The 13,223-nt window shown below is 24.2% G+C and overlaps 1 protein-coding gene across 4 annotated transcripts in view; it reads left to right on the plus strand.

Moving 5' to 3' along the window:
- The first annotated feature begins 232 nt into the window (after window positions 1–232).
- The window catches only part of LOC122855850 (homeobox protein prospero-like), a 105,296-nt gene continuing 92,305 nt past the window's right edge, over window positions 233–13,223 (plus strand). For 3 of the 4 annotated variants that reach the window (XM_044157504.1, XM_044157506.1, XM_044157507.1), the window contains exons 1-2: window positions 233–336; window positions 8,305–8,364. The gene's annotated coding sequence lies outside the window, so the exon portion shown is untranslated. Of the gene's footprint in view, window positions 337–3,485; window positions 4,264–8,304; window positions 8,365–13,223 lie in introns of those variants that run through there. The other variant, XM_044157505.1, reaches the window with a different exon arrangement.

Consider the following 13,223-nt stretch of genomic DNA (forward strand, 5'->3'; position numbering starts at 1 on the left):
GTAAAAAAAAAAAAAAACAATTTTTACAATTATTTATTAGTGTGGTATATGTGTGTGGAATTTTTTAATTTTTTTAATTAAAAATTTAAAAAAAAAACTTGATATATAGTTTTAAGATAACATTGGATTGACGAGGGATTTTTTTTTTTTTTAATTTTTTTTTTTTAACCTTATTGGAAACTGTTGAAGTTTTTTTTACTGTGTGTTTTGTTTACGGTGATATTGTTCCGCAGCCGGCTCTTGCGAAGGGCCAATGGACGGAAAATATTAATTTTTATTTTATTTTTTTAATTTTGTTTGTTAAAAAACTACTTGTCATCTTCGTCAGAACGTGAGGTGAGTAATCTGGGGATATAAATATTTAATTTTTATCATCTCAATGCATTTGACTTGATTATTAATTGATTGAGTGTTTTTAAATTTTGTTTTAATTTTTTTAATATTTATTTTTTGTCATCACTGAAGATATTGTTTGTTGGTTTGTTTATTCTTGTATTATTTGGGGAGGTGTTAGATATCAACCGGCAAATATTTGGCAAATAAAAACATCTGGAATTGTGATTAAAATATGTGACAGTGTGTGTTACAGTGACTTGTGACAGTATTTTTGTTGGATAATTTTGTTGTCATTTGGACAGTTTGTCGGATCAATTAGAGAGAGATCTGTCAAGTGTCCAAATTTGATGGTGAAAGTTTTTCACATTTATTTGTGATTTATATTATTTTTTTATATTTTTAAATTATTTAAGGTGGTGAATTATTATATTTTTTTAACACACTAGGTATTCACAATATTCAGTGTCATTGATTTATCAAAAATATTTTTTTTTTTTAAATAATAAACGTTACAAGTGTAGAGACACAGATAGCATTATCTTAACGAATAAAAAAAATTATTAAAAACATTTTGAATCCGCGTTTGAAAAAATATATTAAATGTTAAATTTTTTGAATAAAAAATTTCTTTTCAATATGTTTATTTAATTACATCTAATTAATTCAATAAATTTTAAATTAAATTAATTTTTACTTTGTAAAATTTTAAATTAAATTTACAATACATGTCAAAGTTTAGTGGTCAGTACTTGTAACGTATTTATTAAATTACATCAAAAAAACAATGATTAAAATTAATTAGAAAAATTTATATCATTTAATTTTCAAAAATTGTAACCTATGAAAATTAAATAAGCTTCTATTTTTTAAATTATCAAATTATCTTATTATCAATAATTAAATTATCAATCAGTATAAAATTGACACTTGAATTTACTGCATAAAATTATTATAATCTTTATTAAATAAATCAAAGTGCTATATTATTTTTTGATATTCCTTTTACATTGACTCATTCGAAGGAGCGTTAGTCCATACTGGTCAGACATGGAAAGAGCCCTCGCTAGTTTCCGACGGCAAACGTAAATTCATTTTTATTATTTCTTCAAATTAACTATCAATCCTTATAACTAAAATCATAATAAACATTCAAAATCAAATAAACAATTAGAAAACAAAATTTAAATTTGTTAAAAAAAAATTTCAACTTAAAATAAAATCATTCGGAACAAAAAAGCATTGAATTTTTTTATCCTTATAAAGTTGATAATGTCCTTGAAAAGTATAAATAAAAAAAAAAAAAGAATAAATTTATTTCTTTTGAAAGTATATACAAATAATAATCAAATACTTTTTTGAATATTAAAAATAACTAGTGTAACCGGTTGATGTACAGAGGGGTTGATAGTTGTACTAGTAACACTGGTATCACAGATCACATGGTGCAAATGTGCGGTTGAATAACGGAAGTTGATTTAGCTTGGTTGTTGGAATAGTGAATAGTGGTCGCGAGTGGTCGATCGATCGTTTACTATAAACAGCTAATAATGAAACGAATCGTGTCATAAACAATTGCTGTGATGTGAATATTTTTGGAGGGGGAAAAAATACATCGGGGGACAAAAGTATTAATGAATATTATATATTGTAGTGGGATTGGTATTTGGTGGGAGTTGGTTCATACAATTGAAAAAAAAAAAAATTAAAAATAACAATTTTTATTAACAAAATGAACCAAGTATTAAATTAATTACAACTTATGATTTGTACTTGATCAACATTTTAGTAATTAAATTATTCTTTAGAATAAAATTTTGCTTATGTTATAAATTTTTGCAATTTAATGTGGATATTATTTATTTTCTCAAATGTCGATTGATAAATTGATGCATAAAATTTTGCTATTTATACAATGATAAAAATTGAAAAATTGTTTTCGATGATACTTTGTAGATTGATGATTATTATCAGTTGTTTCAACTGCACGAACATGACTATTTTATTTCATCAAAATAATATCTTGAAAAAAAAATTCTGCATGATACATTGATATAACAGTAAATAATAAAAAAATTTTATTTATAATTTTTTTAGTATTTATAGGAAATAAAAAAACACAATGTTACTGTATTTCTGTTTAAAAAAAAAATAAATATACATGTCATTTGACAGAAATATTGACAGCTTAAAAAATATAAAATCAAATCTTTAATATTTCTTTAAAAAAAGGAAATATAATTCTCAACAATTACCAAAAAAAAAAAAAAAAAATTTTAAATCGTTTGTAAAAAGGATAAAGAAAAAGGCTTAATAAAATAATCAGTTATAAGACGAAAAAAAAAAAAAAAAAAAAGGGTAAAATCATCAAACGTAATGAGAATATTCAAAAAGATGTTAAAAAAATTGTCCGAGGGTCCAGTTGAATCAGCAATAAAAAAAGGGCTGAAAAACAAGTTACGGGGTGAAATACGGTTAACTGTGTAAAAAAAAAAAAAAAAAAACAAAAGCTCAATTGTCCAAAAATATTTTTAATTCTAAGAAAAAAAATAAGAATGAAAAAGAAGATTACAGAACTTGATGCAAAAAAAAAAAAAAACCATGTATAAATTAAAAGAAGAGAGGGTAGATAGTGTGATATCAGAAGAAGGGTAGTTTGATGGTGGTGGATTGAATGAGAAACTGGTGGGGTTTTTGTGAATATTTACAAACGTAAAATGTGGTAGTAATATAATAGTAGTAGTAGTACTAATACAAGTAGTAGTGCAAAAATTAAAAAAGGATAAAAAATATACATATACATTGTCTGGAGGGGTGAAATACTCCTCTTGGAAATTTTAAATAGAGGGGATAAGACTACCCTCATAATCAAAGTGCGTTTGCGCAAAATAATCTTTGTGGAGGTGGAATTTTCGTACTAAGGGATGACTTGAATTTGAACACATACATACAAATTTTTTCTCTCACTCACTTTTCTCACACATACATGAAATTTGCATGAAAAAAAAAAAAAACAAAAAACAAATGAAAAACAAGAGAAAAAAAAAAAAGAAAATTGTTGTTGGATAGGAAGGGGGTTGAATTTGCCTGTTCTAACTCTCCCCCTTACTCCCCTCTTAAAATTGAGGGTAAGGGTGGTCTTTACGTCTGTCAGTAGTAAAGCGGCGGCCTCATAATACGGAGCTGCCGGCTGACCAGCTAGGCTAAAATCACTTAAGACGCGTTCCTTGTAATATAACCACTGATACACGCGCTTCTCTCCCCTCCCCTTTTTAAATATACATATATATTTAAAATAACACTTATCCCTACTACCATTATATACGTCAACCAATTCAAAATAACCTCCCTTCATCCCTTCTAATTCAAAAAGACTATAGTCGAATATAAAGACAACTTTAGAATAACTTGAGACGCGAGTGTAACACGTAACGTAGAAGGTGGTACACTTGTGACAAGACAGTCAACACGAACGGTAGTACATACCTCAAATTAAATAATTTTAATTATTTAACAATTTAAAAATTTGTTGACAATTGTTTATTATATATTAATATTGTTTTTTTTTTTTTTTGTTTTTATTTATTTACTTTTTTTTTTTGTTGATTTTAAGACAAGTGTTACACATGGTTTTGGTGTAAAGTGACTTTCAACAACAATGGATTATTATTAATTATTAAACATTTATAAATATATTTATTTAGATTTTAATTATTTATAATTTAATGTGATATTAACAATGGTATTGGTTTATTTTATTGTAATGGTTTTAATGGTTTTTAAAAGTGGCTGACTAAAACAAGTTTATTCTACTTGATGAAAACTTGACGTTTAAAATTGGATAATAACGTTTTTTAATGATGAATTAATTTTTTTTTTTTATTTTATTTAATTTGTTAATGTGGATTTGTGATTTTAATGATATTTAAGGTGAGAATAAATAGTTCAGTGGAATTTTATATGAGCTTTTTTGGCGATTTTTATAATTTCATGTGATGATTTTATTATGGGATTGTTTATTTAATTTATTTAATTATTAAAAATTATTTGATTTATTATTTATGAGGTGAGGGTGATTTATTGAATAAGGGGTGAATTTAATGATGATAAATTGTTTTATGATAAGTGAATAACCGAGGTGTTTAGCTGTGATTATGTTATCAAAAGTTAAAAAATTTACTGATTCATTTTAAGTGAATATTTGTGAGAAAAAAAAATTATTTTATATTATTTTTTTAGAGAATAATACCTCGGTCATTCACATATACACAAGTGTAATATTATTAATTAAATAATACACAAAAAAAAAAATATAAAAAGAAGAAGAAAAAATAATTAATTTAATCAATTTATTTTTTATTGATTTGAAAAAATATATGTATGAGTTTGTGGTGGCCGTGACCGAACACAGTCATCAAGCAGGGTCAAATTATAAAAATAAATAAATAATATTTAAAAAATTAAAAATAATGCGAGATAGAAAAAAAGGGGCAAAAAATATAAAAGACGTGTTATGAACAGGGGTTGCACAGAGACTCGAACGTGTTAACCGATAACTCCGCTGTTAGTAATTTAATTTACCACCTCATTATTCATGAACGATGTCAATGTGTTGTGTACAATTATATTATATTATGTATATGTTTTACTTTTATTTCATTCATCATTGAAATATAATTTTTAATATTTTTGTTGTTTTTTGTGTATTTTTTCTTATATTTTTAATTTTATTTTATCCAAATCCTCAATTATCCTTATATCCTTTTGATAATTTTTAATTTCATTTTAATTTTACAGCTATTTATCATAAATTAATATTAAAAAATTTTATCAAATTTACATGTCTGTGATTTTATTTTAATTTATATAATTTTATTTTTAATTTAAAATGCTTATTTTTGTTTTTTATTTTTAGTTTTTACGTACATTGACCTGACAATTATTAATATTAATTAATTATGAAAATGAAAATGTGAAAATTGATATTTTAAATTTTTTTCTTGCCAATTTGTGTCTGAATTATAATGATAAATAAATCAAGTTTTAAAATAATCAGTAGTACTTGAATTTATATATGAAAAAAAATTTTTTTTTGTTCTTTAATACTGAGGGGAAATAAAGTACAGTGGCTTATCATTTTTAGCAACTTTCAATGTTTATTTTTCAAATGAAAGCAAAGGGGACAAACAATGCTTATCCAGTATTAAAGCATGACATAAAATGTATAGAATCTTTTCTCTTTTTACTACAACTTAAATATATAAATATATATTTAATAAAAATAATTTATTATTATGCAATAAACAATATTAAATTCAATTTTTAATTTATTCATGTTTAATGTATACATGTTTTGATAATTTATTTTATACATGTCTTGTCAAAACTTTTGATTATCAAAATCTTAACTGTAATCTATTCTGAAAACTTGGTTTATTTTATCTCTTAATTAAAATAAACGTTGAGGCAATTTGTGACGAAAATGACATCGACGAATTGAATTTGAAAATACAAGTATCACAAGGGGATTCAAGTATTCAAAATACAATCTCACAATTACAAATTTCTTAGAATTCCCTTTGGGTAAACTACACCACTATTCAAAAATATTATATATGGCTTTTTGGATTTAAAACTTTTTAATTCATAAAATTGACTCACATTTCAAGCCAACTTTTTTAATTGATATCAAGACATATTTTGTATGTTGTCTCAATTTAGTTTGACACTTTTCCATATCAAGTATGACAATTTACATTGAAATTTCATATCTAAAAACAAAAACATTTACAAAATAAAAGAAAAATTTATTTTTATCAACAAAAATAATTTACTAAGATTTATATAAATTTTAAGCTGCTCATTAAATAAGTGAACCGTAAATAAAATTACTTCCAAGTAATATCAACACAAATTCTTCGCTTCTGGGCTCATTTCCAAATTACTTGAGATTTGTATTTTTTTTTTCCGGCAATACAAAGTCTCGAGTTATTGAATTAAGTTGTTAATAAAATACTACGTCTCGGCAAAGAATAACCACAATTTTTAATGGCAATTATATCATTTTTAATTGATAATTTGTTTGAAAAATTTTTTTACAATTATTTATGTCTTACAACAATTAATCTCAATAAAATAAAGTAAAAAGAAACAAGTTTTTACAGTCAAATCAATTTATTATTTAAAAAAAAAAAAAAACAAATCTCATTCATAGCAAATTTAAAACAATTTAAACGGTGTTAATCAGTGTAATAATTGTGACCCAAAAATTATCAACGGTCAAAAAGCATCGATATTAATTAACCCCAAACAAATGAAAATATTTAACCCAACCACATATAAATTTATTCATAAATGTGCGTCGATGTTTTATGAGTGTGTTAATATAATTATTTATTTATTTGATTACATGTAAACAATTTAATGCGTTAACCAGATTGAATTATATAAACACAGTGATAATATATAACGATCAGAGCTTTCTCTCTCTCTGATGTCAAACACCTCAATACAATAATAGGATAACACAAATTTCCAATTTTAAATAGTCTAATTTAAATCTCCCTTTTTTTTTAATAGAAAAATTTATACTCATTATCGGTGGCTTAATTATCCCCTCGTTTATATATTTAAAAATTTTAAAATTATATTTAAAATTTAACAATTACAGTCTTCGTAAATATAATTGAAAGTTTTTTTGTGACATTGACTGTAATATGGTTTTTTATTTTGAAAAATTAATTATTCATTTTATTCATTTTATTCATTTGATTAATATTTATGCAGTATTATTGATGACTTAAATCGTTTGTGTGGGAATTGACTTGACAACACTTTCCTGTGACCTCTTAACCCTAAACCATCTCAATGTTTTATTTATTTACTACTCAAAAACTTTCTCGCACGACAATTTGATGATTGTTACGATGTCAATTATGACGCATTTAATGTTTTTATTTTTGCAGTTTTTTTTAAGCTATAATTACGGAAAATAACAATAAATAATTATTTGAAAATAGTTTTGTATTATTTCAACGATTTTTATTTTTTTTTTAAATTGAAAAATCAATCCATTTTAGATGAAAAAAAATTGCATTTTATTGTCGTAAGAAAAAGTTAATAGAAATATAATATCAAGGGATAAATTTGTGAATAAAAGCTTCGTTAAAATTAGACTTGCATATGAAAGTTTTCAGGGTAAATGAGAGATGAATATACAAAAAGAAAATTTAAAAAAAAAAAAGGGAAAAGACAGAGGCGACGTTACTTGGTCCATAGAGTTTTTTAAAAAAGTAGGGATAATAAGAGTTGTAAAAGTATATAAAAAAAAAAAAAAAAAAGATAAAGCAGGTGCCCAACACTACCAATGCATACTAATTATACGTGAGTTTATTGTTTTCACTCGTCGTTGTGTGTAAAGACGTGCTAATTATATCTCGAGTAAGAAAAGAAAAAAAATTTTTTAAAAATGATAAAATGTATTCTCCGCCTTCGGGTTAACCAAAACAACTATTTATTATTAATTCATTTTTTTTCTCAATTCTAAGAACACAAAAAATAAAGAGCTTTTCTCATAAATTTTCTTTTTTTTTCTTTTATAAAAAAGATTTATTTTATTTTTTCAAATTAAATATCTTTTAATTTCTTGTTTTCTTTATCTGTCATCATTAGCGTGTATTTTATGTCGTCAAGAAATTCAATGACTCGATGACATAATAGTAAAATAAAAATGTCATTAATGCGTCATTTCATAGTCATCCATGTGTGAAAAAAAAAAATTATCTTTTTTTGTCTTTTATCAAGTTTATTATTTTGTATTTTAAATTTTGTAATTAACAGTTGCTTGTTTATTAGTATATCATTTAAAAACCCAAAGAAAAAAAAAAAAAAATATAATTTAATTTAATTAAGAAAACAAGAGAGATAGATAGAGAGAGAAAAAATGCCAATGATTTTATTGGCTTTTTGCAGATTGACGAATGACGCCCTAACGGAGAGCCGGCTGGTGTGCAGTTGCCGAAACAATAAAGGGTATGTATTTAAAAATCATAAAAATATATATTTATTATAAATAATAAAATGATTTATTTATTAAATCAATTAAAATGATTAATTAATTCGCTGGAAAGGAAGGAGACGGTCAAAACTTGTCCGATAGTCCTGCTCTGTTCGGCCACTTGTCGTAAGATAGCGCTTCCATCGACCGTCGGTCTCGAAGGGGTTGAAAAAATAATCATAAAAATAATAAAATACAAGTAAATAGGGCTGGTCATCCCCCTCTAATAACCCAACAATCTTTCAAATACAAACAATCCAAAAAAACAGCAAAAAAAATTGAACGTAATTAATAAACTTTTGATAAATTATTATTTTATAAATAAATAAAAATTATTATTCAATATAATAATTAAAACACATAGTAATAATAATCGAATTGACTACTTTTTATTCCATTCTATCAATTAAATATCAAAGTAAATTTATCAATATTTATTTCACCAATTAATAAATACAATAAATAAAATTTAAAAATTTAAAAATTTTATTTTTATCATTTTTAAATAAAGGAAACTATTACGAATATATTTTTTCAAGACATCATTCGTTTGAAGATATTTAAAATACTAAAAAAAATATACAAAAGAATAAAAAATAATTATAATAAATAATAATAACAAAATGATTAAAAAAAAAAATTTTAAAAAAGTACTTTTAAAATGCATTCTCGTTATATTCACTCTCAATCGTTTTTTTCTTTTCCACTTCATTCGAACATCTCAATTCTTCCACGGCCTCCTTGCAATCTGAGTGAAAAAAAAATATTTAAAAATAAAAAAAAACACCCACAATGACAAATTCGTGGTGTATGTCTTTATGAACGCATCTGAAGTAGACAAGTGCATAAAAAAGAAAATAAAAAAGAGAAAAAAAAAACCTCGGGCGTTAGTTCAAGCTTCAAGAGACACAGATGGTATGATAGAAGGGTGGTTGGGTCGGTGGGTGGGTGGATAGATGGGTGGATATATATGGAAGAGATGGAAGAAAATAAAATTGAAAAAAAAAAAAAAGTAAATCTAGAAGGGTGCACAAAGGAATGCAAAGTAAGAACCCATCGTTGTTTTCCATCTTTTATTTATTTTTTATTTTTTTCTCGTGATGTCGTCGTCTCGCCTTTATCGTATCATTTGTGCCTCGAGGTTACATTGCATTATCATGCAAGGCGATTTTTTTTTTTTTTTCTATCTATCTCCCTTTTGTTGTGTCTCAGTTTTTTACTCTTAATTGTTTTTCCTGCACCCTTGTCTTCTGTGTCATCTGTGATGTCCCCAATGCACTCACAGAGTAAGCAATACTTGAACAAAAAAAAAAACAAAATAATGACGTAAAAGAAATGTTAAACAAAATATTAATAAATAAATATGAATTGATAATTTAAATATTATTGTACAAAATTTTAAGTTTATTGATCTTTAAAAATACTTGTTACTTTTATATTAATTATATTAATAAAATATCTAAAAAATAATAATAAAAAAAAGCTCCGAGCTTTCGTGGAAAAGTTGAATTTAATAATAAAAAAATTGACTAGTCAAAGATTGTATGAAAAAAAAATTTTTATATGTATTTTTGTAATTTAAATTTCACTCGATTGCTCAATATAAAAATCTCGAGTATTGATGCTGTTTTTCGTGTCAATAATTGCCGACAATTTTTACAAACACGAGAGTCAACCTAAAAACATGAAAAAAAATAAATAATAAATTAAAAAATATAAAAACAGACATTTAGTCTTCTACAATCGACGCCCAACTGTACACGTTAATTAATCTTCCGGTTGGAAAGTCTCGCTTCAGATGAGAACAATGGCCGAGTCCGTCACTTTGACGTGGTTAATACAAACACAAAAAAATAAAAAGTTAGAAAATATATATATATACACATATATATAAATAAAAAAAGCAAAAAAAAATAAAATAACATTCACAAAAAGAAGCTCAAATATAAAAGAGGTAATATACACGTTGAGACTAGAGAGGAGGAGAACTTTAATGCATAGAAGGGGAAGATTGGGGAGGTAAATATAAAAAAAAAATAAAAGCAAAAAGAGAAAAGAATTATGCAAAAATGTGTGAATATATTTTAAGGTAAAAAAAAAGATCAAATTGATCAACTGATAACTCTTTGAGTAACAAAGTCAATCTGTATTGCGTCGTGTTGCGGGTCAAAAAAATTGTAAAATAGATATATTGTTAATAACAATGGTTTTATGTGAGAAGGAACATTCCAATGTTCTTCCGGAACGATTGGTAATTCCGGTTTATAGAACCATTCACCACCGGATCTTCGGTGGTCGAGTTACCGGACGATTATTGGATCCATGCCGATCTAGCAAATAAAGAAAATCCCGCACATATTACTCATGTAATCACGGGATGTCTCCACCTATTCCATAAAATTAAAAAATATAAATAACAATATAAAATCAACAACAAGTCAGAAAAGAATGTCATCTTTTGTGTCTGTTTATAAAATAACATGAATGATATTCATGAAAATCACATTAATCAACTGAAAAAAATAAAAAAAATAAAAATACTAGAGATCTATACAATTATACAATTTGAGGAATTGAAAACTTGCACGCAAGATAAATAAATGCAATACAATATCCCGAGAATATACGTGTATGTATTTACATAAAAAAAAAAAAAATATAAAAAAGAAAATAATGGAAACTAGATAAAGTGGCACAAGTGTAACCTTGTGATTACGTAAAAGAGACAATGAATATGTCATCTCTATTCTCTAATGGGTGCAGGCATGCTTACGAGACATTTTTTTTTTATTTTTTTATTTAAAAAAATAAATTCTTGTTATTTATTTGGATAAATTGATAGATGAATAAATACCTTGGTTTGAAATTTACATTGTTCTTCATCTCATTGTTTATTTATTTTTTTTTCTACTTGTGAAATGGATGCATGGATTTGTCATACTGCATCACGATCAAATCATGTAATAAAATTATTTTTTTTTTTTTACAATAATTATCTATTAATAGTTTAAATAATGCAGATTATTTCATTTGTCATTTTTTATTATATACTTGAATAAATATGAAAGAATTTTAAATTCAATTTCTATTGTTTCATTAGTTCATTGTTAGTTTGTTTTATTTTTTGTAAATTAATTTTATAAAAATTTATTTTTCATTAGATTTTTTCAAGGTTTTTAATTGTAGATTATTTGTTAATTAATGTGGAATTTTTATTTTTATTTTTATTGTGATTACATCGCTTGTGAGAGCTTTATCAAAAAAGAAAAAAATAAGAAGGCGTGTGTTTGTTAATATTGCCTTGTGAGATATCGCGTATCATTTGAAATTATTTCCTGTTCCTGTTTCAAGTGTGCAAGTTAAGATAAATTTTTTATCAGTAATTTAATACCATATTTATAAAAATATCTTGATGTTTTATATTATTTATTTTATACTATTTAAAATTGAAAAATAATAAAAATAAAAAATTCTATTTTTTCACTAAAAAACTCTATTTTTCAAAATTAAATTTCTAAAAATAAAAAATACAATAAATATATATTTTAAATGTTAATTTCTTTTATCAATAATTTTTATAAATAAACACTTTTTTTCTACATTATTCAAAGTATCCTAAAATGAAAAAATTAAAAACTTGCTATAATTAAAAATTATTAATAAATTTACAAGTTAGTCAATTATTTTCTATATTTATCATTTTAAATTTATCATATCTGCAAAATAACAACATCAAGCTTCAAGTACTGACAAACAATGACAATTTATTTATATTTTTATTTTATTTATATAAATAGAAATAAGTACACAAATATTTCTACTCAACAACAATCAACACTTGCTTATTTTTATTTTATATTTTTAAAATTCAAACGATATTAATTAACTAATAATAATCATATGAATTTTTTCATCTTAATGAATTTTTTTTTTAAAATACCAACAATCAATTATTGCCACGAATTGACAAGATTATAATTTTTAAAATTTAAATTATAATAAATTAATTATTTCTCAGATGAAAATCAGTCAAAAAAATTAAAACAAACTTGATCATAAATTAGCATTAATCGTCTCAAAAATTTAAGCTAAAAATAGTATAAATTCTTTTAAATAATAATGAATAAATAAATAAACAAATGAAAAAAAAAAAAAAAATTAAAAAAGAAGTTGTCTGTTCGATATATGTATAAAGCAATATTGATTGGTTGTAGGTACAATGAACAGGGTGGATAGTTGATAGGGTGGTCTTGGTCGCACATTGCATTGTATTCATTGCGTCCGGTCAAACTTTTCATCCAACATATACATATTCTCCATTTCTCTCAAGCATTATATTTGCACTTTTTTCAATACAATGTATCTTTATTTTTCATAACTCTCTTCGTCTCAGACTCTCGGCCGATAATTATTGAAGTCAGTCTACTGTACGTTCTCATTTACGTATTTCTTTAACAGTCTCCAATGTCGTGCTTTATATATATATTTACTTTCTCATTGGTTACAATTTATATATGTTTTATATACATGTATGAATGTGTGTTTACATATGTATATATACAAAACAACATTGCAAACACCCTTGTGAATTTTACAGACTATTGTCTCTTTGTGTTGGTATGTACAGACAAATACTCGAACTTTGTTACTCGATATATTTGCAATGTTTAATTTTCATTTTAAAAATACATTATGTTGTTCTAATTTAAGTCTTGTGGTTACTTTTTATTTAAATAATAATATAAAATTCGATGGAAAATTATTTAGCAAGTATAGAAACGAAAAACACTTGTTTATCTAAATTTGCTGAATTTTTGTTTGAAATACAATACTA

Source organism: Aphidius gifuensis, linkage group LG4, assembly GCF_014905175.1.
Source record: "Aphidius gifuensis isolate YNYX2018 linkage group LG4, ASM1490517v1, whole genome shotgun sequence".
In the NCBI taxonomy this organism is placed as follows: domain Eukaryota; kingdom Metazoa; phylum Arthropoda; class Insecta; order Hymenoptera; family Braconidae; genus Aphidius; species Aphidius gifuensis.